This window comes from Rhea americana, unplaced genomic scaffold (genome assembly GCF_003343005.1).
Source record: "Rhea americana isolate MKP2758 unplaced genomic scaffold, rheAme1 scaffold_60, whole genome shotgun sequence".
Lineage (NCBI taxonomy): Eukaryota > Metazoa > Chordata > Aves > Rheiformes > Rheidae > Rhea > Rhea americana.
The window spans coordinates 226,165-250,548 of record NW_028186757.1 but is presented as its reverse complement, the minus strand read 5'-3'; positions in this window follow the sequence as shown (position 1 = coordinate 250,548).

Below are 24,384 nucleotides of genomic sequence, written 5' to 3'. Positions count from 1 at the left end.
GTGGACTTCAGAGAGCAATTGCTATTCCTTTGTGAATTCCCTAGTCTATAGGCTCCATAACTCTTAACACCAGTTTAGCATTTTCATCCTTGTATATGTTATCATTTCTGTGCATCAGCAATTTTCTTCTTGGGGAGACCTAGCAGTGCATCAGAAAACATATTTCTGATAGTGTGCTGGAGTCTAGATGAAATGCGTCAGCATAGTGCCTACAACCTACAGATAGAAGGGAAGAAGGCAATGTAGAGTCTAGAGATTGCTCCACGCCTGAGCTGCTGCAGCCTCCTTTTCCCACAGCACGCATAGGGATGGAAAGACAGACAACACTAAACCCAAACTAGTAAAATATTTCTAGGCTCCACTTCTCTTGAAATCTATCTATGCAGTCCGTCTGTGATAAACTCTCATCTCACTGGACATTCAACTTCTAAATTCTTTGAACAGAAACACATTGTACAATACAGAGTCATCAACGTGTCAGCTAAGCAGATGTATATCAGCTATGAAAATGAAAAATAAAAATTCTAAAAGTTTAATTTGGCAGGAGTTTGGTTATAAAGAATTCAACTGTGTAGTGCTGCTCTACTGTAATTTGCCCAGTACACTTTGGAGAGGTATCTTTTTGTCAGATCTTGAGGGGACAGCTCGTGTACATTTGACTATGATGTCAAAATGGTTAAATTTTCTTAAAATAACATTGACAAAAGTATAATCAAATATTCATAGCATAACTGTGGATCCTGCCTGTTTTATATCAAACCTTACAGTAAGAGTATGGAAATTTGAAAGTAAAATATGCTATGTTACAGCTGTTTTTGCATATGGCACCTGGCTGCAGGCGTATTACTACAGGTATTCTGCTAAAACTGGGTCTTTGGCATTCATTAGTGCTTAGGGAAGTAACACTGATGTCTGCAGAGGCAATTGCCGGGAAAACAATGCGTTTCAGGGGTTGCTCCCTTAAATTCTGAAACTGTTTTTAGCTAGCAATAATATTGCGATATTGGATCTGGGGACAACCTATTGCAAGTTGAGCTCAGGCTAAGGTATTTTTGGAATCCAGATAGAGCTACCAGTGTGCTCTGATTTTGTATAGCAACACCTACTTTAATTATGTAAATACATCTTATGCTAAGGTAGGATTAAGGAATGGCACATGCATGGGGTCAGCCCTGGCAGCCCATCTGTTGAGTTGACTTAGGTATTTTCATTTCTACTGTTTCTTTTAGTTTGTTGCTGTCATATGACTGTTGGTTTCAGAGAGCTTGAGCTGATTCATACCGTGAATAACTGGACAACACCATTTTGGAACAAAGCCAGTTATGTTGCTGTTAACAGTGCATGCTGTTAGGGCTGACCAGCACTTCTGTCTCCAGGACAAGCAGAAGTTTTAAGCAGGGGAGATGTATAGGATTTTATGGGCCAGTTTTTAGCATGCCAATGCTTAGCGCTCTGCTCAGGCAGGCTTTCTGGCCAGGAGAGCTCAGTGCTCTTACTTAGCTGCTTTTATTACAATTGCTCTATCCAGGGATGAAATGTCAGTGGCATAGTATTATGGTAAAGAGGCAGAGTTTTGCGATTATGGGATATAATAGGGACTGGCAGGACAATGCAGTATTGTTATAGAAGTCAAAACCAATTGTACAAATAAAGCTATATTAAATCTAGCAGTTGTCTTGAGTCTGTCAGAGTGATTGCCTCCTAAAGTTCAATTTGCTTTTTAAAAGTATATAAACTCTTAGGATTGGAAAAGGATTTTTAAGAATGATTTCTGGACAGCATTATCCATAGCCATATTTGCACTGAAATTTATTTATGCTTTTGTTTTTGTTTAAAAAGGCAAAGCATATTGAATAAGTACAATCCTTAAGTCTATTCTTGAACTTTATTCAGGTAAACTCAAGTGATTTTCAAAAAGCAAGATAAAGAACTGAGTTTGTATTGCCTCAGTGCTATAGACTTTGGCTGATAATTTTGAAGAGTAATAAAGAATCTAAAATCAGAAACACTAATTCTAGCCAATTGCTCATTTTAATAGTAATCTTTGGTGTAAGAAATCACAGTTCTGGGTTGGTTGGTTGTGATTAGAAATTAAAAAAAAATCATTAGGAAGAAAATATTTTTTTAACTAATGAACTATTTCTTATATTTTCTTTCCCTTTGAGACTCTCATACTCTAAAATATAGTTGGCACATATGTTTCTTGATCTATGAATTTTACTTATTACATTAGCTTTTTTTCTAGAGGATTTCAGTTACATGTGGATGTTCAAAGCCACTGTTGAGAGAAATAAATACTTTCGGAGTAGTTGATTTGGAGGAGAAAATGTTCAGGTAATAAGCAGGTCAGAAACATACAATTTAGTAGGTAAACAGCCTGAAATCTGTGACTTGCTCCCCCCTCCCTGGGAGATCATAAGGATTAGCAAACTGGAAATTTAATGTCATTTTTTTGCTTCAAGGGATGTTGGAGCTTCGGGGTCTTTGGAGTAATAAGTGGGCATAGTGATCCTTATATTTATTCCTCAGGCATGAGCTTTTAATATCCCATTTTCTGAGAAGTGAAACACTTTATTAGATGCTTCTTATCCAAAATCTAGTCCTAGGGTTTCTGAAAGTTATAGTATTTGAAACACTGATAAAGGCTGATGAGGTTAGTGTAAGATGAAGGCCTAAGAGAGATCCAGGTTAGTAGAAGATCAGAGATTGCAGACCACTTGCCATGGATTACAATTTACAAAGGAGACTTCTCTTTCATTTCACCTCCGTGAAGCATTAAGAGTAAAGCAGTACTCCAAAGGGCTTTTTTTCCACATGAACTTCAGGGTAAGTGAGCAAGTTGAGTCTCTTGATAATGCCCTCTAAAATGTACCACCTGGCAAGCACATTGAGAGTTCTTTTTCATCTACATTATTGAATTTCATATGTAGTGAGCGCAAAGAACTAAACTGATGGCCGTATCTCCAGCATTGGTGTATAGCTCTGGTTCCTTCTGTGCAACAGTGTAGAGGAGATCTGGTGGCTCCTATCAGTGTAATGAAAAATGACTTTGATTCTGTTGTTCATATATGTTATCGTGAATCAACCTATGGTAGCTTTCTGGCAATCTTTTTTCCTGTTTCTGTCTTTCAAAGTGTATCTCAGAGGAAAATTAGTCCTTTTTTTGTTTGTTTGTTTTTTTTGTTTTCATGAGAATCCTAAGATGTCTATTAAGTGTTCTTGTTTTAATAGGAAAGATAACTAAGCAGAGGTTTCCCATATTGTTAGGATGTTGCCAGACTGTTTTTGCAGGGGAGCAGCCTCAGCCTGTAATGGTGGTAGCCCTTAAGTGGGATCTCTATTTGCATTTGCATTAGACTACTGAATGCTCGATGATATGTGTAGTGTATTTGTTTGCAAATTGTTGTCATGTAAACTAGCTTGAGATAAAAAATGCACTTACCACTAAGCTGCAAGGGCCAGATTTGGCATCTTCACTAAATCATCTTGCATATTTATTATAATGATGAATAATTGATAAAAGTAGCAGTACATGGTTTGTGGAATCTGGCCTTTAACAAACTCTGGAAACAAATGTGTTTCCTAAATGTTTTATAGAAAAATCTGAATGCTATCATGATTCTCAAAATACCACTTAGTAAAAATAAATACTTGCTTCAGTAAATATTGAGGAAATTGTTACAAATTTTCTGCTTTCCAATTTCCCATCTATGTTTTTCACATCGATTTGGAAAATGCATTCAAATTCTTAACTCCACTGGGGCACATAAAGTTGCTTTATAGTTCTAAATGCTGGCTTCCAGTGTCTGGGCCCTTTACTGTACGTAAGCACCTGTATTTAAAAATTAAGCCCAGTGATGGTGAATGAGAATGAAACACAACTGCAGCATAACTAGATGTGTTGACTGCTTGTGCTCTTGGAGTTGATGTTAGTGGGTGATGCATGCAGAATACACTGAAATCCCTCCCACTCTAGTGCTTGAGGTGCTTAAGTTTAATTCTTCTTCTATATAGCTTTGAAAGAAACTCAGGACGGAAAATGTCCTAAGTAGTCTTTTTGTTCTCTTTGGAAAACTGCATTAAGAAAAATACAGACAAAATTGTTTACATCAGAAATCATCGGGAAAACATGAAGTAAATTTCAGAAACAGACACTTGTAGTCAGAAATCATTCAACAGAACTCTACTTGAATAAACTGGCACCAGTTTGTGCACTTTGATTGAGGGGAAAAAAAAAAAGCTATTTTATAGCTTCTGAGGATCTCTTCACTCCTCTGAATGGTCTGGCTATGGTAAATAACTGATGACTCTATCAGCTATACAGCTTTAGAGCGATGATCCTTTGCTGGCTAGCAGTGACACTTCCTTACCATATCTTAAGGGTAACTAATGTGCAATGGTGAGGATGCCTGCAATAGCACATTTTGGAACTTAGTTACAGCTGCGTGTGTGTTCTGGTATTGCAAAGCAATATTTACTCAAAGTACCTTCCTTTATATGTTGTTTTGCAACACAATATACGATCTTCCCTTGCACGTCCTACAGCAATCCTATGGCAATATTTAGCCTAAGATCCATTAATCTCCTGGCAAAATTAAGGCAACAGAAATTCAACAAGAAAGGAAATGGATGGTTTCAGTAATGGTAGGTTACTGCAGCCTCACTTCTTCCTTGATAAACTTGAGATTGAATGCATCTCTCTTGGTTACCATTTGCTTCCTTGTTTGCTGACAGTTCTGCATGAATGGGGAAGTGCTGAATGCTATTTCCTCTCTATTACAAATTCTTAGGGGCATGTGATTGGTACTTGCCCTGTCCCCGAACGAATGCCTTCTCTGTCCTTGTGGGCATAAGGATTTATATGTGATAATCTTCAACAGTTTGGAGGATGTAGCAGTTACTTGCAATTCAAAATGATTCATTTACTTTTTTTTTGTGATTTAGTTTGTAATTTGTCTTTGAGCTGTTTTTTATGTGTATCTATTAGTTAAAATCTGACAGATGCATCCTATTGTGTATCTTTTTTCTGATTGGTGGAAAACAATATTTTAGAGATACAAATGGCATTGCAAATACAAGCTTATATAAATTTGAAATTCTCTTTTTAATGTCACCATTTGATAAAGGTGGTGAATTTGCTTTGCACAGCTTCTGCTACAGCTCTATCAGTCTGGTAACCTTGGACAGAGAGAATGTGTAACTTGTGCCCCTGCATCCTCATCTGTGCCTGGTCACAACTCAAAGCGGAGGAAAAAGTTGGAGAATCCCGTTGAGAATATTCTTGGAAGGATATTTTACCTTCTGCAATTCTCTCTACAGATTTCCCTGGATGAATGATCTTTGTAGGGATAGATTTCCCTCTTCATTTTGTTTTAACAGCGTATCTATCTTAACATTTTGAAAAAGCTGACAGGAGATATTCTATAAAAAAAAAACAGTAAAAAGTCTTATAACTTCAAACAGGAATATTTTCATTTGAGAAATTAGAAGTTTTTACTTAGGTAGATGTCTAGTATGTTAAGCTGGAAACAGCCCAGCTGTAGATTGACTGCTCAAAATAATTGTAGTCTAGTAGAATATTTTTAAATTAAGTTTTACAGAATAATTTTGAACTGGGTGGAAACTTTTGAACTTTATCTCCCCTTTTATCATTTCCAAGACAACAATCAGATTTTTCCACGATGCAGTTACCATAGTTGGAGGAGTTGGTGCTGGTGTTCTGCTCTGTCCATCTAGCACCCACCCCCATCCTAAAACTGCAAACTCTCCCATGTAAATTATCAGTGAGTATTCTGGTGGATTTGAAGTCTAGAAAGATAAAACATACTTCTGTAAAGACATGGATGCATCTCTTCTGTGGGACTTGACATTCCATCACGTTATTGTACTGAACGCCCCCACTACTTGCTTTTCCCTTGGGCACTGCATTCGCAAACAGAAGATCATTTCTCCCAGTAGTGAAAATCAGGCTGACAGTTTTATGCTAGTTACTTCTCCTGAAGACATCAAGTTTGTGCTGGTGTATTCCACAGATGTAAGTGGGACCATTCCTGATTTGCAGGATGGTCACTTAAGTCAGGGTGGATGGTCTTATTTATGAAGAACCAGATTAAAACAGTAGGTCTGTGTGTACTGCTGATGCTATCCAGGGAAACTCTCTTAATTTTTCCATATTTCATTTTCAGTTTGGAAAAATTATTCTTCAGCTTTCTTGTCTACTGAGAGTCAAGCTGGAGATGACCGTCACAATCTGGCCTTAAATTTTTTTGCCAGCCATCTTCCTCTGACTTGGGTTTGAGTTTGGATTTTTTGATTTTTTACTCTCATCTGATCATTTTTCCTTTATGGGGATGTTTAAATTATTTTTCCCTGTTGCAAAGGCATATGATGAGTGATCTTATATGAAAGCAAAACATTTTCCAACTAAACACTACTTCAGATAACATACGTAAAATCTTACGACTATCAATACTATAGTGAGCAAAGATTAAGAAAGGTGACGGTTCTTAAGTGTGTCACAGCGGTTACCCAAATTACAAGCCGTTGTCTGGCACAGAATATTCCTTTGTGAATGATCTGAATGACTGTGTTATTCTGTCTTTGAAGGAAGCAGCCATCTTCTGTATTATTTCTTCTTAAGGGAGGGAAAATCAATGGAGGTTGTGTAATTAATTTATGAACTATGTCTGCAGCACAGGACATTTTTCTTGTGTTAAATTTTACCTTAATGTTGCCTGAGTGTTTAAGATATAGATCATTTGCTGACTGATTGCACTGAGTTTTCCAGAGCGATGGACTCTATATCATCCGACACAATATTCCTTGTCTTTTTGCAGAGGATGTGCGTGTTCAGGATAAAGACACCAAAACAATATTTATGAGAATTGTGAAAAACGGAGGCCAGGAGTTTTGGCAAAGGGAGATGGTTTATTTACAAGGACTCCTTTGAGGCAGGCGCAGTTTAAGTAGGTCGCCTGCAGTCAGTGTGTCGTTCCCGTAGCCAGGCAGTAGCACTTCGCAGGACGTTTATCCCAGGTGGGATAAACCAGCCTTGGTAACATTGAGAATATTTGGTCTCAAATTCTTTTGACGTTGCTGGGGGAGAACGGTGTGGTCTGCTGCACAAAAATAAAGTAGGATTCCAAGACTTCCTGTACAGGGGAAAAAAACAATATCATGTACAGATTTCGCTGTTGATAATGTCTTTTATTTTTGCTTGTTCCTTTTGGTACATGGTAAAAATTGCACCCAGAAACTTCTACTTGAAAATGAGCGAGTCCCCCGCCCCGACTATCTCCCGCAGCACTTGCAGTCGGTGTTACAGCAGTGGCCCTTTCCTCTGTCAGTCACAGTGTGCTTTTAACAAAGAAAATATTTGTGTTATTTTGGTATTTGTTCAGGAGGGCATTTTATCCACCTTTGGAAAACATGTAAATTATTAAAGGTACCTCTGAAACACTGCAATTGAATGGGACTTCTAATCCTTGTTTGAAAATATAAATTATTCATTGTAGGATTTAATTTAAAAGTTAGCTGTGTGGTTCCTATGGTTGTTTACATTGCATTCCAGTGAAATTGAAAGCACAAATGAATTCCACCAGGTTTTGACAGAGACCTTCTGATTCAGTATATCTGAAGGTTGCCTTTCTTTTTCTTTAAATATATAACCTCTCTGTTTTTGCTTCCTGCATCAAAGCAAAAAAAATAGATAAAAAGAGAAAGTTGCTAAATGCCTTCAGCAATAGCACTCTACTGGATGCTGTCATCTAGTCAGACTGGCTGTAGTTGGCTCTTGGAAGAGACCTATCCAAAGGGAAATTGATGTCCAGAGTGCTAGTGCATGGTCCAGTATATTATGTGTTTCACCCTGAGCAGAAAATGAACTAATATTCTTAGAAACTAAGCTTTTTTTGAAGGAATAATAACAACATTTGTGGCCAACTGAAGTTTGTTTGGATAATTTTATCCTGTAAATATCCCCCCTCCCCATCCCCGTTCCATTCCAAAGTCTTTGTTAGAAACATCATTATTATAGCTTAATGTTAAATTTACTGAAACAAGAGGGCAGTGTAGCTAATTTTTCATGCTGAAATGTTAAATGCTCTTGCGTTTAACTGATCAAACCATAGATCAGTGCCTAATGCTCCTCTCCAACATGCAAAGATGAAAAAGAGCTATGTCACACATGTAAAACAACTTCCTAGTGACTGATATATCAAAGGAAAGAGGCCGGGGATTGTCTGGTTAAGGTCTTTATTTCTTTGTCTGTGTCTCCAAGGAAAAAGTGTTGGAGAAGAATGAGCAGAAACGTCAAGGACAGAGTCAAGATAAACAATGTGAAGGGAAGGCCTCCAAAGCTATGTTTATATACCTTTATGCTAACCTCCTAGCAAGTGATTACAAAGGACAAATACATGAAGGAGGACATGTATGAAATCTGGAGAATGTTTCTCCATTTTTATTAACCATTTCATTAATTGTTTTTGATGTGGATTAGTATGCAGGGCTATATTATATCACTTAAACACAATTTACAAAGAAATTTTATCCCCCCTCATTGCTGTGAAAAATGTATTACTCAATTTATTCAGAAGCATCACAAAGCCATGTGCTATTTTGCACAATCAGAATATTTTCATATTGCTTGTTTGTGCTATTTTAAATCTCAGCAGAAGACTGAAATGTGGAAATAGTGGACAGCCATGACTGTTGGGTGTTTTCAATAAAGTATAAATACTTTAAATCATAAGATGGTAATAAAAGGTAAAACTTGTAATGGCAGACATGCAAAATTGCATCAGAAGATGCATATACTCACACCAGTCAAAGGTAAATGTACCTTGCAGACCTTTCATGTGGCCAGTCAGAATTCTGTCTAAGCATGTAAGTAGATGATAAAAGGAAACTTTAATAACATGGAAATTTTTTTTCTCTAGAATTTTAGTCTGTTAAGCTGTGCATCATTGTAGATATATACCATTTAGCTATATAGCCTCTTCACTGAGGAGGAGAAAGAAACTTATTGCTTGTCACGAATGTAGCTGGAGACTCCTTTCTGTGGTTTATATTGAAGAACATACTGAAGAACACATATTGAGCTATGTAGTGTCTTGCTACATCTCTAAAGAGCTGTTTCTTTCCAAGCACAGTTGTAGGTAGTTTCAGAACTTCATGACACACGAAAAAAGCTCTGAATCATTAGTTCTTCAGTTTTTCTCTTCAGGTCTGTGTGAGTTGTCCTAATAGTTTATAGCACAGTATCTAAGTAGTACTTAGACATCTTTTTCTGCAAGGGGATTCATATTCCTTCATCATTTTTCAGGTTAAGGTACATAAAGATATGTTACACAGGAATCACCGTAGTTCAACTAAAATGTTCATTATCTTGTTTTGGGCCAATTTCAGAAAAGTTTTGAAAAGGCTTGGAGCCTTGCAATATCTGACCTTACTCCAGGTGTACTCAGCCAGGTGTAACTCTTAACTACTCAGGCATATTGAGACTCAACATTGTTCTGAGGATGTTTTGAACAACGTGTAGCCTCACTGTGATGGCAAGCAATGAGGGAAAGAACAGATAAACTTTAAGTCGTATGGTAGGACCATGAGACAGATGCATTCCAGAATTTGGATTATGTGATGGGAAAGTCGTAACTCAAATAAACTATGTATACCTAACTGGAGGGCTGTCTCAATGCAGTTCACTTCTGAGATTTTTGCAGTCCTACACCTCAGAAACAACTGATCTGGAAAACAAACAAGAACTGTCTGTGTATGTTAAGTATGCAGGATTATGAAGCAGAGAGAGGCTCTATATAGGTAGGGCTTCAAGTGAGAATAACACATGGAATAATTGAATGAATGTAATGTAGAGTAACCAAGATGGGATAGTTTTGTGTGTAAATGTAGAGAAAATTGACCAAAGCAGCAGTTATTCCACATTTAACTTGATTCAACTGAGACCAGAAATATGGCACACTGCTGGTTGAGTGAGTTTTCGCTGCTATTGTGTGCTGCCTAAAACTCACTCCTGTTGTGTTTCAGCACGTATTGCTTCTGTAGCACGATACTATGGTACAGTTTTTCTGTAAACACTTGGCTTCAAATTGCTGGTTCCTTTTAATGCTCCATAGTCAAACACCTTTGCGTTTGTCCAAAAAGTATAATGTTCCAACTGGCTGTCGTGCTGCCAGTAAACAGATTTACATGCTGCACTCATATGCAGTGCCCCTGCTCTGGGTAAGAGCTGCACAGTGCTACTGTATAGCAATACTGACTTTTGCTGGACCTGAGCAAGAGTGTCAGTTTTGTAGGTGTGTAGGAAGTGCGTCTGGTCTAGAGCCACCACATGCAGCCAGTTATATAGCTCTGTAGCATTTAAAAAATATATCAAGAAATTTACCTTCCCCTCTTTTTAAGAAGAAGCACTTCAGAAGAAAGTTTTTTCAAAATACTAGGCAAAACAATCAAAATCAATCAAAATAGTAATTGAGGCATTAGTAGAGGGAACACTGTGAAGCTGTTATATATGTTGGGGAATCTAAGAACTAACTGAGCTTGTGGAGTTCCTGTTTTAATGCTTTAGCATTTCTTGTCTCCTTTTATTAATAACCATGACATTCAATTTTATTTCTTTAAAAGATACTTTCACTGTGCGTAGCCTTTCCTTCTACAGTCTTACTAATGTTATTTAACTTTTTACAGAATTCAAGAACTGACAGAGAATGTCATTTGCTCCCTCATAGTATTTTTGTCAGTTCTGATGAAATGTGGTTATGGAGCTTTGCATAGGGGAAAATAAGGAAAAAAAAAAAGATTTTAGTGTCATCAAAAAATAAGTACTGAAAGGAGATGATGGAAAACTGTGAAACACAGCATGTTCCTCTGCTCAGTCTCTGAGAATATTAATGCACAGCATTAATCAACAGAGCTTTAATGTCAAAATAGAAAGTGAACACTTGGGGTTTTTTTTGTTTTCTTTTTATTAAACTTGACTCCTTTGGAAGTAGGTGCTTAGTTCCATCAGATATCATGGAAGACTCTGTATATGTGAGGAAATGAGTCATTTTCTCCATTTTGTTAGTATCTTTTTGGACTGCTTTTACTAGACTACCACTATCCTATCATTTCTGAGGACTTGTCTTCTGATTACAGAATGGTGTTTACTATAGTGTTTCTAACCTCAAATGCATAATCTTTTTATATTTTGTTGGGGTTGGGGCTGTTTTTTGTTTGCAGGATCTTAATGATGATCCAGCTTCTTTCCAGCATATGGAACAAACCTTTGCTGAAAACAAAGCCGGTGGTTTTCTACCATCTCTCTACACCCTAGTGATTCCTTCAGTATGTTCTCCTAGTTGCTCCTTACTGCTGATTTGTCCAGGCTTCAAGGATCTAGCTGGAGTCCCTCAAATACCTCTCCAAGGCACTGAGAGGAGTCTGGCAGTTTGTATGACTCCTCTCAAAATTATTAACGTAGACTAGAGAATAAGGAATGCTTTCCTTTTCTGCAGTTCTAACCAAGCAACCTTTCCACTCAGTCACAGAATAATCTGCACGTCTTCCTTGCAGAGCCATAACTATGGCCTGGAAACACATAGCATTTCAATTTTAAAATAAAACACTCTCTAAAGTGTAGTGTTAATACTTACGGATTCAAGAAGAATTCTGTACTGAACACTTGCTGTGGAGAGCTATGTGATGCTTTAAATTCTGAAAAAGAGGAAATTTATGTGGATTTTCTGGATTTCAGAGTAGACTTTCTGGAATAGTTCGTATTTCCTAGAACTTCATACAGCCTGTCTGAAGGAGCTGGCTTATGGCTGAGCTTTCAGGAAGCAGACTTCAGGTTTTAGCAAATGAGAACATAAGATCAACTCTTCCAAGTCAAGCCAATCATTCTCTAGCCAGTCCTTTGGCTAATAGCAGATGCCTACAGAAATGTGTAAGATCAAAACATGTAAATGCCCTAGAGTACTCTCTCAACATCAAGTTATTTGTAGTTCAACTATTGTCTGAACCAAAGGTAGTGTCTTTGTTTTCAAGAGATGGTCTTTCATCTGTCTGTCCAATTGCTTTTTGAACTCAGGTAAATTTTTAGCAGATGTAATATCCTGGGGTAGAGGCTGTCAGTACAGTGAATGTTACGTACTAAGCTCAAGCACACGTGGAGTCATGTGAAGTTCCATGAAACTGCTGCTGACTTGCGTTGCAGCACACCCATCTGTCAGTAAAACTCATCATTTATGTATGTGTTTTTTGTGATTTACTTTAAATGCAACAACTGTGGTGCTAGTAATGATTCTACAATTCCCTGGATAAATATTTTTGAACTTCCTTGCTTAACTGGCAGGAACATTTTGAGCACAACTACACAAACATTTTTGGCAATACCTTTTAAGGAAAAACTTATATTTTGTCAAAGCTGAAATAGTAACATTTTATTTTTGACAAAGTTCCCATCAAGAGGTCTTTTGAGGCCCAGACTGGACTCCTTAAAGGAAGTGAGAGAGAGGCTCATTGGGAAACAATTTTTTGTTATAAATATGGATGAATACTGTGGAATATATATGGGTGTGTATGAGTGTGTGTGTGTATCTCTATATATATGTATATACATATGGAATATGGTTGCATTCTGCTGTGAAAAAAGCCAATTTTGAATATCTTGTAGCTGCTGCAAGATTAATTGTTATGTAACCACGTGGTTCGATACATTTGTCTATGTGGTTTTACTTACTTCACTGCATGCTGCTTACAAGGCATATTTTGAAATGCTTGCTTCAAAATTAGCTATAACTACAGTTAGCAATGCAGAGTCTTTTCTCTGCCAGAATGATGTTTGTCTCCATGCTTTGCAGAGAGACAAATGAGAAAGGCCCTATACAATTCTGATAGCAAAATATCCAAAGACTTGCAGTTCATGAAGAAGGTTTATCTTTCTTTGATTAATATACACTTGATATGCACTACTGATTTCCTTGATCTTTTTAAATATATCTGATCGAATTTCTCTTAATTTTCCAGGGTTCTTTCAACGATGATATATTTATGGCAACAGAGCAGGTTAAACTGACATCCTTTCTCTGAGTCTTTCTATCTGTGGGCAAGAAGCCATACAATAAAGAAATGGTAGATGTTGCCTTTGTGAAATAGGAACCCTGGAGTATAAAAGGGAAGCAAAGGATTAATCAGATCCTGAAAGCTGGAGCAAAGGACAATTTCAGGTTACCCTGGGTAGCTAGAGTGATTATGATTAACTTCCTACTCCAGAGAAATACCATATGTTTGTTAAGAACAGCCAAAACCCATAATAAGGAGAATGCCTTGACTCACAGTGCAAACAAAAAGATGCAACTATGGGTCAAAAACAAAACCAGGAGTATATTTCTGATCCCTCCAAAATATAAACAAAAATGAAAAATAGACTTCTAGAATGCTTCTAAAAGTGGCTAATATTTTTATAGTGAATAGACGTCACATCATTGTAATTACATTTTGATTTCATAGTTTCCATTTAATCCCTGGTGCTTTTACCATAAACATTCTGAAGCCTCAATATCTGGGAACTAGATCAAGTGTTACTTATACATATTATGTCTGATTCTGAGCCACTCTTAAATAAATCATGGTTCTAAATGGAAGAAAATTTCAAAAATGCCCATGTTTCATTTTGCACAGCAACATAAGCATTTGGGAACACATATAGTGTAATTGATAAAGTCAATAAAACTTCTGGTCTGTAGAGAATTTGTACTATTCTGCCGTGGGCATAATGCAGAGAGCTAGTTCTAGTATGCTGTTATACCCACACAACAGGGAAATATCAGCCTGGATCCTGAAAGTGTTACAGTCACATTAGTGCATTTCTGAACCTAAGTTTATAATCCCTTCCGCTAAGTATAGCATTGATGCTTCTTCATAATTGCATTTCCAGTGCACCATCATATAACAGTAACTTGGGACTCTGAATGCGCTGTTTTGGGAGCGTGGGCATGTTCATGGCTTTTGGATGGTATAACTGCCACCTAGTCATCAAACTCCTTTTTGGGTTTTAAGGCATTCCCAGATGATACTCCCTCTCAACGCTGTGTGCCTTAGTACCTTTCAGTTGGTTTAACGGCAGAGCTCACGTTGCAGAACTCTGCCTGCTTTAGATCTTGTGTTAAACTGGAGAAAGCGGCAGAGATATGACCATTTCAAAAATCAAACGTTGATACGATCACTTCAAAATCCCCTGGACACAACATGTCAGATTGTGTCCAGTGGACACAGTAAATTCAGGCTTCTGGATTTTATACTTCTTGATGTTAGAAGGAAATCTGAGCTGCTGTGAGAGAGGCTTCACAGCAAGAGAGATGTCTGAAAAAATAATGAAGTCTGAAGGATTTGCATTAACTTATACTTTACACACCTTATTATACTTTGTTAGTGTATAAAATGTACGGTATAAATTTGCTTACATATTAGCAGAGAAATCACATATATGAAAGCTAACTGAGCTCTAAATTAATTTTATTTTCTTTCATGTTAGCGGTAGACTTGTCTTGAATTCCATGTTGACTTGCATTAGCATCATTTTACAGTTTTCCTCTGTGAAGAATTTCTATTTCAGGTGTATGTGGGAAAACTTGAATAATGCTGTTACAATTATTTTATTTTATTTTTTCAGATTTCAGATCTGTAGGGTTTTTTCTGACTAATCTTTTCAAATTCAGCAAGGATCTGAGGCTAATGCTGCAACATAATTGCATCTGTCATCATTGCTGGGGACAAAAGGTTCTGCAATCAGAACTTGCTTGACAATTCTGTTGATGATATGGTAGGGAGAAAAGACTCTGCATTGCTAACTGTAGTTATAGCTAATTTTCTGCCAGTAAGGGAAGCAGATACACTTCCAGATCTCACAGAATACAGACACAGCATATCAAGATGCCATTCTGTGAACATTTGATAATCACTGTTACCCAGCTGAAACATATTTGATAAAATGCTTTACCAGGAAATTATAATTTTTGGTGAGGTGGAAATGTATCGTGAACATATGATTTCAATACTTCTCTACAAGAATGTTTGCAAAATCCATTGTGGACACCATAGTCATGAAATAAAAAGAGTATGGTAAGCTCAAATGTAAAGTTTTTTGATACAGAGTTTTGAGCTTTGATACAATTTTATTTCTCAAAGCAGTCTTAAAATTCTAGGTTTTGTCCTGAAGTGAAATAAAAGCGAATTTTGAAATTGCATGCATGCAGAATCTTTTTTCTCTTTAATACTTTAAAAGCATAGAATTTGACCCTAATTGTAGATTTTTTTTTTTAAAAAAAAAGTCCAGCAGACTGGTTCTGTAACATATTTTTCATTGTTATGATAAAATGATTTTTTTTTTAGCAATTAAGTACGTTAAAAAAAAGTTTTAGTTCTTCTTACCCTAACCTATGTAAATGAAATAATGAAGATGCTGTATTCTTTAAGGCTTCTCCTTTTGAGAATTATTTTTTAAAATTTATTAGATAGCTTGAAATAGACAACAAATTTGCTGATCACAATGTAGGAATTTGTATGTAATGTTATGAATATCAGATTATGAATTTATGGTGCATGACAGTGCATTTGCAGATGTGAATGTGTAGGCTCATATGCAGATTTTAAAGCTAATTTTGATTTTTCCCTAGTAATGTAAATTGTTACATGTTTTATCCTTCTGTAGTGTATGAAACCGCTACGGTAAAGAAACTACTAGCAGTCACGCTTAGTGTGTATTCCTTATCATATTAAATACCAAGCAATATATAGACATCAAAGTATGCTATGATATACGATATTGTGGCTTGCTGTAAAAGAATGTGATTTTGTGTGGTTGATTCATGTATCAGGAAAAAAAATCAGAAATATCAGTTTAAATGTATAAGTAATCAGCATAAATTAAACAAACTTGATTCCTGCTATGTGCCCTGCACTATATATACCAGAAAGGGAAATGTATTTTATTATTTCTAAGGTTTAGGAAGCATGGAAAAGAGGCAGATATAAGATGCCCTGGAAAATCTTATATTAAACACTGACAAGTTTGGTTGAGCCAAAAAAAAATGATTTAGAGTTTACTAAAATCATGAAAAAGCAGATTGTGCCACTTTACACACTGAATGAATTTGATTCCAAGTAAGAATTGTTCTGTATCTTGAGTAAGACTGAATAGAATTTGGGCTTAATGAGGTGAATATTGATTTCCTGGGGGGGGGAAGAGTTCATGTAATGGATTTGTATAGAGGTAACCAGATAGCAATAGCAATAAAGATATAAAAGGTTGCACATATGGGGATTGTGATGAGATTAACTACTGTTAGAAGATTCCTGGTGGAATATACAGTCTCCTAATTAGATTAGTTTCCTACATCATTATCTAGAGAGTTTGAGTAGCGTTGTTTGCATGAGCTCACTTTTGTGGTGACTCTCTGTATGTACATAAGATCGAAGTTGCATGTTTGTAGGGACTGCACATTTTTATTGTGTATTTTATTCCTATGCAGTTGGCACTCATGGGTGTAATTGGCTAGTTCATCTTTTTATGCCATGTATTAAATTCTGTGAAATGATAAGAGATATTCTTCAAATCCTTTCATATAGGTAAAAATACATATTAGTACTCTATTGATACATTAGCTTCTGTTACATTAATAATATGGATAACTTAAAAGCTATATTGTAGAAATTTTTGACAAAGCAGTTTTTACTGAAAATATAAAATTATTGAAACAGAATTTTTTTTTTTTTTTGGAAAATGACTCTTTTAACTTTTCAGTATAAAATGACACTTTTTTATTTATTTTACATTACAGTAATTTGAGATATAAAAATCTATTAAAGCCACAAGAATTGCTACTACAGAGAGTAGCAATTTATTAACATTTTTAGTTTGATTCTTTTTTCTTTCTTTCCCTGATTGCAGCAGGAAAAACCCTTAACTATTAGTCTTCCTTTTTTTCTATTCAATGCGAAATCAGTTTCTTAATGATTGAACTGTCTTGCTGAAGCCCTGCACAATGTTTAACTCTTACTGCCTTTTTGATCCTCAGACATTCTAAATCTAGTTAGTGAAGCAACTGAATAAAGATTAGGTTTGGAAAAGCTTATTATTCATTTCCTAAAAAACTTTGTCTGTTGGATTATAAAAGTTATATTATATATATATGTATACACTTGCCAATACAGTATCTGATCATCTTTTACGTTATTTTGTAGCTTGCATGTAATAGTATATTCAAAAGTGGCTATACATGAATGAGCTTCTACAGTAAAGGTAATATCTTACAATCTCTTTTACTTGTAGCTTTTTTTCAGAATTCATATTTCTGAAAAAAACTGATTTTACTATGAACGGTGCTGTGTATTTTCCTATATTTAAAAAACAAGATGTCCTTTCATACTATTACTGTGCAAAATAATTAAGCATTTTCCATCTAAGCCACTGGCAGTATAATCTGCTAAACTGCAGTTCTTCATCGTGAAACAGTGCTGTGAGGTATGAAGGACTGCTACTGCCTCCCATACCATGGGGGTTATTTGTCCCGTGGTGCCCTGTGGAGTATTTAGAGCATAATATCATCTGTAGGGTGAGGTCTGCGAGGTAGGGATTCGTTAAAGAAGTTTGGTTTAAGGCAATCCAAGATGATGAAAGGATAACGTGAAAGATTTCTGCTTCCTATACTGATTTTTACTGAAAATCAATTTGTGACATTTCTGCCATCAAGTTTATTTATTTAAGATATCTCGGTGTATTTGTTTAATTGGTAAACATAGCATCCTGACAATTAAATGAGTCTTCTTAGGAGAATGTGGATTTGATCCAGGCTCTTTAAAATGTAAGCTACATCAACAGGAGGAAATTAAATAGTGCAAATGTTCTGGGCACTGCAGCTTGATCCCCGTGTTGAAAAATTGGTGGAACAATTTTGCTTCATTTTGATGGACTGACTTTTTCAGACAATTCCGAGGAGCCATGTGGGTGCTGGCATGGTTAGGGACCTCCTCCAAAAAGCAGTTTGGTTGCTGTCACCTCCTCTTAGAAGAGTCACCTCCACTTAGAGTATAAGTGAGTTTAATAGAGTGGAGTATAAGAGTAGCTTTGCAATCTGTATCACATATACAGCAGAGAAAGGAGAGGAAAGGGAGAAAAAGGGAGGAAGGCAATATATACAAAGCTTCTTGTATTTGTAAGATATGTATCACATTGCAGGAATTTATTTCCTTTAATTAATATTTTATTAGGTTAGGTGGGTGTTGGTTAATGTTGGAGACCTTCAAATTCATTTTATTTTCATCAGAAAAATATATGTCTTTCTGTCAGTCTTATCTGATTGGAAATCAGCTGTATTAAGTGTTCATCCCTTGAGGACAAGTCCTGATGATTGCCCTTGGTTGAATTTTAACCTAAATCCATCGTGGCACAGATGGAGGGAAATAATATCATAAAATGGCAGATGTGCCACTTCAGCAGCAGAAAGAGGAAGATGGGAGCTTTACAGCAAACTTGTTCTCTTGATAAATGTACTAAAAGCTTATTTCTAACCTTGTGTGAGTGGGTGTGGAAGAGGAATGCAAAGCCTGAAGAAAATCAGAGGTGTAGAATGACCATTTTGCAGGATATGAGTTCTCTAGGACCAGCAGAATTTATGATAGATTTGAGAGGGAACTAATGGTTCTCCCAGCTTCTATTGAAGCTATAAATCCTTCTACATTAAGGTGAGCTGGAAAAATTCTGAAGGGAAGCTGGTATAAATAATGTATTGTTGACATTGGTCTGTACGGTATTCTATTTAAACCAGGCTTTTTCTTCTGTTCGTTCTCTGTACCTACTCCTACCACAACAAACTCCACCTCTCACAAGCCTTCTCTGCTTGGTCTATAACACAACTTTTCCTGCTCCTTTCAAGTCCCTTAAATACTGTCGTAATGTTCTCAATTGCTTCTCCTGTCCTTTAAGTACTTTCAAGGTAAATGGCAGTGAGTGCTGTGGCTAGTTTCAAAATACATATATACTAATTATGTATTTTATGACTGGCTAAGCAAAAGGTCAGTGGCATAGCTAATGTTGAGCTTATATCATACTCTGTCCTTCTGGGGAACACAAATTTAAGCCTCCTCTACTCTATGATCAAATATGTAAGTCATTTGTGTTCTTTTTAAAGTCTTCTCCCTATCTAAACTGATTGAAATTGGCCCAAAATTACAAATTGTGAGCAGGCTAGGGAATGGATGGGTAGACAGAAACAGCCTCATGAACAGTCTGAGGATTTAGTTTGAGTTTGAAAGCTGGATGCTATTTATTTCATTAAGAAATCAGTCTATATTCACTTGTCATTTTTATGTTTCAGGCATAGCACACCAAGTAGTCAGTTCAGTTGATGTGGGTCTATCCACTAGTGTGGATATATATTCTTATATATATAAGGATATATTTTAAAATTGTGACTCCTTTCTTCTTTCTTCTCCTCTCTTTTCTCCTTCCTATAAAGCCACCTTTAACTTTCAAGCTGATTAGATTATCAAATTTGCATCAACTATCTACATTCCAATCTAAAATATGTACTTGCCTAAAAGACCAAATAAAGCAAGCTAATAACATGTATGTAATGAATCAATATCCACAACAAAAGGCATTTTTTACTATGTGCCCATTTGATTTCATAGTCTAGTTATGCCACTGATTATAGTATGTTTTTTCTGCTCTGTGCAATTTTATTTTAGAAGAACTAGGTATACTGTTAAGTGCTTTGATATACTGATTAAACTGTTTATAATAAATGACTGAAAAAGACTCCTATTATATACATATTGTAATGAGATAATAATGCAAGAATTTCTTAGGCCATGCTTATGAATCCAAGTCATGCAAGAGAACACTTACGGATAATTAGAAAACTATAATCAGATTGAAATATAATTTTCCCAATTTTGAAGCTAAATTAATCTTAATTTTAAAAAATTGCAAATGCTTTCTCTTTAAATTAAAATTTCCTTAACCTTTATAAACCACTTTAGAACAGGCAGGTTTCCTTACTTCTAAAATACAATATTATAAATAGTAATTCAGGTTTTGAACAAGTTTGACCAGAACTTGGTCAAAAGTTTACTACCCCACAAAACCAAAACTTTCTGAAAATAATCTGATAAATATTTTTTTTCAGATACATTTTAATATGCAAGATTTAAGTAGTACACTGTTCATTTGGAAGAAAACATTAAAGTTTCCCAAAATCTGTACAAAAGCTTAAAAATTCTATCATGCCCCCTCATAACATTAAACAATCTCTCTCAAAAAATTTGACTATAATTACATTTTTATAATCTGCTGATATTTTATTGCTTCTTTGCTAATGTGTTACATTTCACAAAAATGTCTACCTATTGCTTCGATGAGATAATTCCAGGCTCTCTTACTGTGATAATTACTTACAGAATAGATTTCTGCTTTATTTTCAAGATTAGATATTTTCTTAAAACTTGATTTCAATATTTGCAGAATTGCATATCAAGTCATCCACCTAAGTTCCCAGCTTTCTTTAATCAGAGGTAATGCTGCTTTTTTTAATGTCTTGATCATTAATATGAATTCTGGGAAGCAGCCAGGCAGGTGGAAGATCCTAAAGAACTCCACCACCGTACCCAGATCTTGGTGTCCATTAAAGCTGCCCTAGCGCCACTGTGTAGCTGGAGGTCAGTCGGAGCTGCTGGATGCTTCCTGGTGTCTGTGCCCAGACATATCCCCTATAACTGCCTTAATCTCCAATTGCCGCATACCCCGGGACATTGTCGTATTGCAGTCATTTCTGAAACGCTTTCTAAGTGACGTGTTGAGAAGCACCATAGATCCACTTGGGCTAGCAGTGATGTCAGCTAGTGCAAGTCTGGTAAAACTCTGCAACAGGCTTGCTAAAAGTTACCGTATTCCAGGTACTGAAATGATTCTGTACAAAAAGCTTAGCATTCAATTATAAATTAAATGAGCCCTCAACCTGACATGTTACAGATAAAAGATTAAAAATAAGAATGAACACTGGACTAAAGGCAGTCGGGACGTGTTTTGGAGTTCAAGTATGTGCTAAACTGTAGCACAAATAGCTTCCAAAAGCTCAAAACTCAGCAGTTAAGAAAAAAAAAAGAGTAAAAAGGCAGTTAATTTCCTTTAATCTGTTTACTTGTTTGATTTTGTAAGAGCAGAGTCATGATTTTTAGCCCTTGGGACCAGCTGCGTACCATGACTATTTCCTTTTTACAGGAAAATAAGTGCCTATGAAGCCTCACCAGGGCTTCTGTATAACACTTCTGTATTGCTTGACCTGAAGCTAGGTCAATGATCTGAGCACAGTTATTTTAAATTTCAATCACTGGATGCTGTGTTGTCTTTCCTACACAATAAACAATTGATTTCAGCACTTAACGGAGGACATCTAATTAGAGCCTTTCTGTGGTAAGCATTGTGAGCAACTCCAACCTTTCTTCTGATGCAAGAACAGTGTGAGGAAGGATTAATGGATTTGTTGAAGCCTAGTGAATAAGAGGCAGAGCTAGAGACAAGGTTATAATTTACTGCTCCCCATGGCTCACTTCTGCTTCTGGAAAAATGCAGGAAGTTAGAGGTGGAGTTAGAGAGGTAAAGGAAATTCAAGAAAGAAAAGAGAACGAAAGCTCCGATTTTATTCAGAAGGAACATGATGTGCCAGCCTGATTGCTTTCTCTTTTAATAGGATTATAAAGTTAGTGGATATTGCACATGATGATGATGAACTTTAAATTTCAAAATTTCAATATTGAAAAGCTAGGTTTTTTTACTTCCACCTTCTGATCGCTGTGGGATTTTTGTGTTCTTTAGTGTTTATATGTTTGCGTATGCACAGATGGGTAAACATACGTACATGGACAGACATGCATTAAAGGTATTAGGCCACTTTTCTGTTTAGGCCACTGTTCTCTGTTCATCGCAGAGATTGCATAAAGCCTCTAGGAATTGCTAGAGCTCCAGGATCTTTCCACTACTCTCCTAATCCAGCAATTCTGTTTCACCTCCAGCCATAAATGTTTTACCAGTCACAGAAAGTGGAGTTGCATCACTGAGAGTGGGTCGCGTATTTATTACTGCTTACCAGTCTCTACTTTGTAAACCAGAGTTTAGGTATGCTTACTTTAGAATTGCTTTATGGTAGCAGAACACCACAGAGTACTTGGAGACAGGCGAGAAATTCATTTATCCAGATTACTATCGCAAGTGTTACTACTAAGGATAATGGACTAGCCCGTAATTCAAAGGGTGCAAATTTAGCTGCAGGGTAAAGTAAATCTAAAGGAGGTAAAGGCTTGATGAATATGTCTGATAAACTTTTATTTTGAGATATAGTGATTTGTATTGCTATTGACTATTATTGCATAATGATCTCTCTGTTTCACATGAAAATTACTTAGCTTTTACCTCTTTAGGTTCTTCATCAGCCCCTGCTCGGGCAATAGACCACATGTATGGGTTCGGTAATACGGCTGAGATATATCTCATTATAGACTAACATCTAGTGTGTAACACCTCCAACATTGAAGCAAGCTAAAATGTGGCTATATTTCAAAAATTAAGGAGACTGCAGAATAATTATAAAGCACATAATTTGTAAACTCTTTTAATTACCATTTCCCATAGCAACAGTGGCATTTATCTGCTATAGAAATTAAACTCACATCACATAACTGAACACTAAGTATGCCTTTCCCATGACAAATCCAGGTTCTGCCAACTTCCTAAAGTTCTAGGAAGTTAAGTTATATCTACAGCCTCTTTTCCTCAATCTAGTGTGATGAGATAAAATTGAACTACTTGGTTGGCTTCAACTATTTTTTTTTCTTAAGTTTAGAGAAGATAGTTAATTTTAATTTACTATTACTACATTTAGTTAAATTCTGAATGAGAATTTTCATTTGACACAGTAGTCTTTAAGAATTCGTAATAGAATGCTGGGAATATGTGCTTTAATACATGATTCAAATAAGCATGCCAAAAAAGGCAATTTATTTAAATACATAATGAAGGGCAAGAAAATGTCTATGTCTTGGTGCAGTTAATTCAGAAGACTTTTTGAGGACTTCGCCCTGACACAATTTTATTTTTTTTTCTGACTTGAATTTCATGTTAAAAAATTCACATAATTCTGTGAATTTGGGGTTTGCCTCATAAATAAGTTACAAAATATGACCTCTTTTCACCACTTCCATTTGACTAATTTTCTTCTAGTCAGCAAAAATTTCTATTGGTACCGAGGATTCTTATGTATATTAAAGTACCTCCCCCACCCATTATGTATGACCACAGGAAAAAAGCCATGATCACAAGCAAGTACAACATAGACATTTATCCTGATTTATGTAGTCCTCTGAGTCTTCCTTTTTTGTTCTTGAGATGAAAGGCCTAGGAAATATTAATCCCTGTGTTAATTTTCTAGTCCTATAAAATGATCATTCATATAAAATGATCACTCACATCTCTCTTCAGTCCTAAATTAATGTTGGTGCGCTCTCTCCTTTCTGAAGCTATCAAGCAGCTGCTGCTACATGGGAGGTTGCAGTTTCTGTGTCCGCAGGGCCAAAATGGAAGCAAAAAAATTTAAAAAGAGAAGGACTGTGACTGATTTAGAAGTGAGCCTTTGCTTTCAGCTTAATATTCTGCTGGCTTTATATGTACAGCAGTACATGGGAAGCAGTAATGACTTTTACTTCTGTTCGTCTCCATTAGCTCCTTTCTGGAATGAGGGGCCACAATCGAGGAAATTATAACAACTTTTAAATGCAATTCCAGACACATGCAGCACACTTTGGGAAAGAAAAGAGGATATCTTAGGGCTGACATATGTGGTTAGGCTTTGCAATGGGAACAGTGTAGCCCCAGGTCAGGAATATGCTGCAAGTCATGGAGAAAACGAGGAGCACTAGGCTCTGTAACCGGCAAGTTGGGAGAAGGCCACAGGCCAACATTTAAGACAAGTTTGTGCTTCTTGTTCCAACATATGTTGCTCTACAGCTTGATTATGATCTGTCTTTGAACTCTGTATTTCTTTCAGCTTCAGCTCTGCTTTCGTGTTTGCATTTTCAATAATGTTTGTGGTACCAAAGCAGTGCTTCTATAGGCTTTGCTTAGGCCCAGAGCTTTTCTTTTCTGGACAGATTCAAAATGCCTTGTCCAGGGTAATTCTGCATCTACCAGCAGGCTGTCAGCCTGCATTTTTTGTTCTGCACTGTAATCGTAATCTGGGCTCCTATTAGCCTTTTTGGTTAGTCTTCCCCAAATGCAAGCGTATTACTTTCTTTTTACTTATTTATTTATGTAATTTTTTTTTTTTTTTTTTTTTTTTT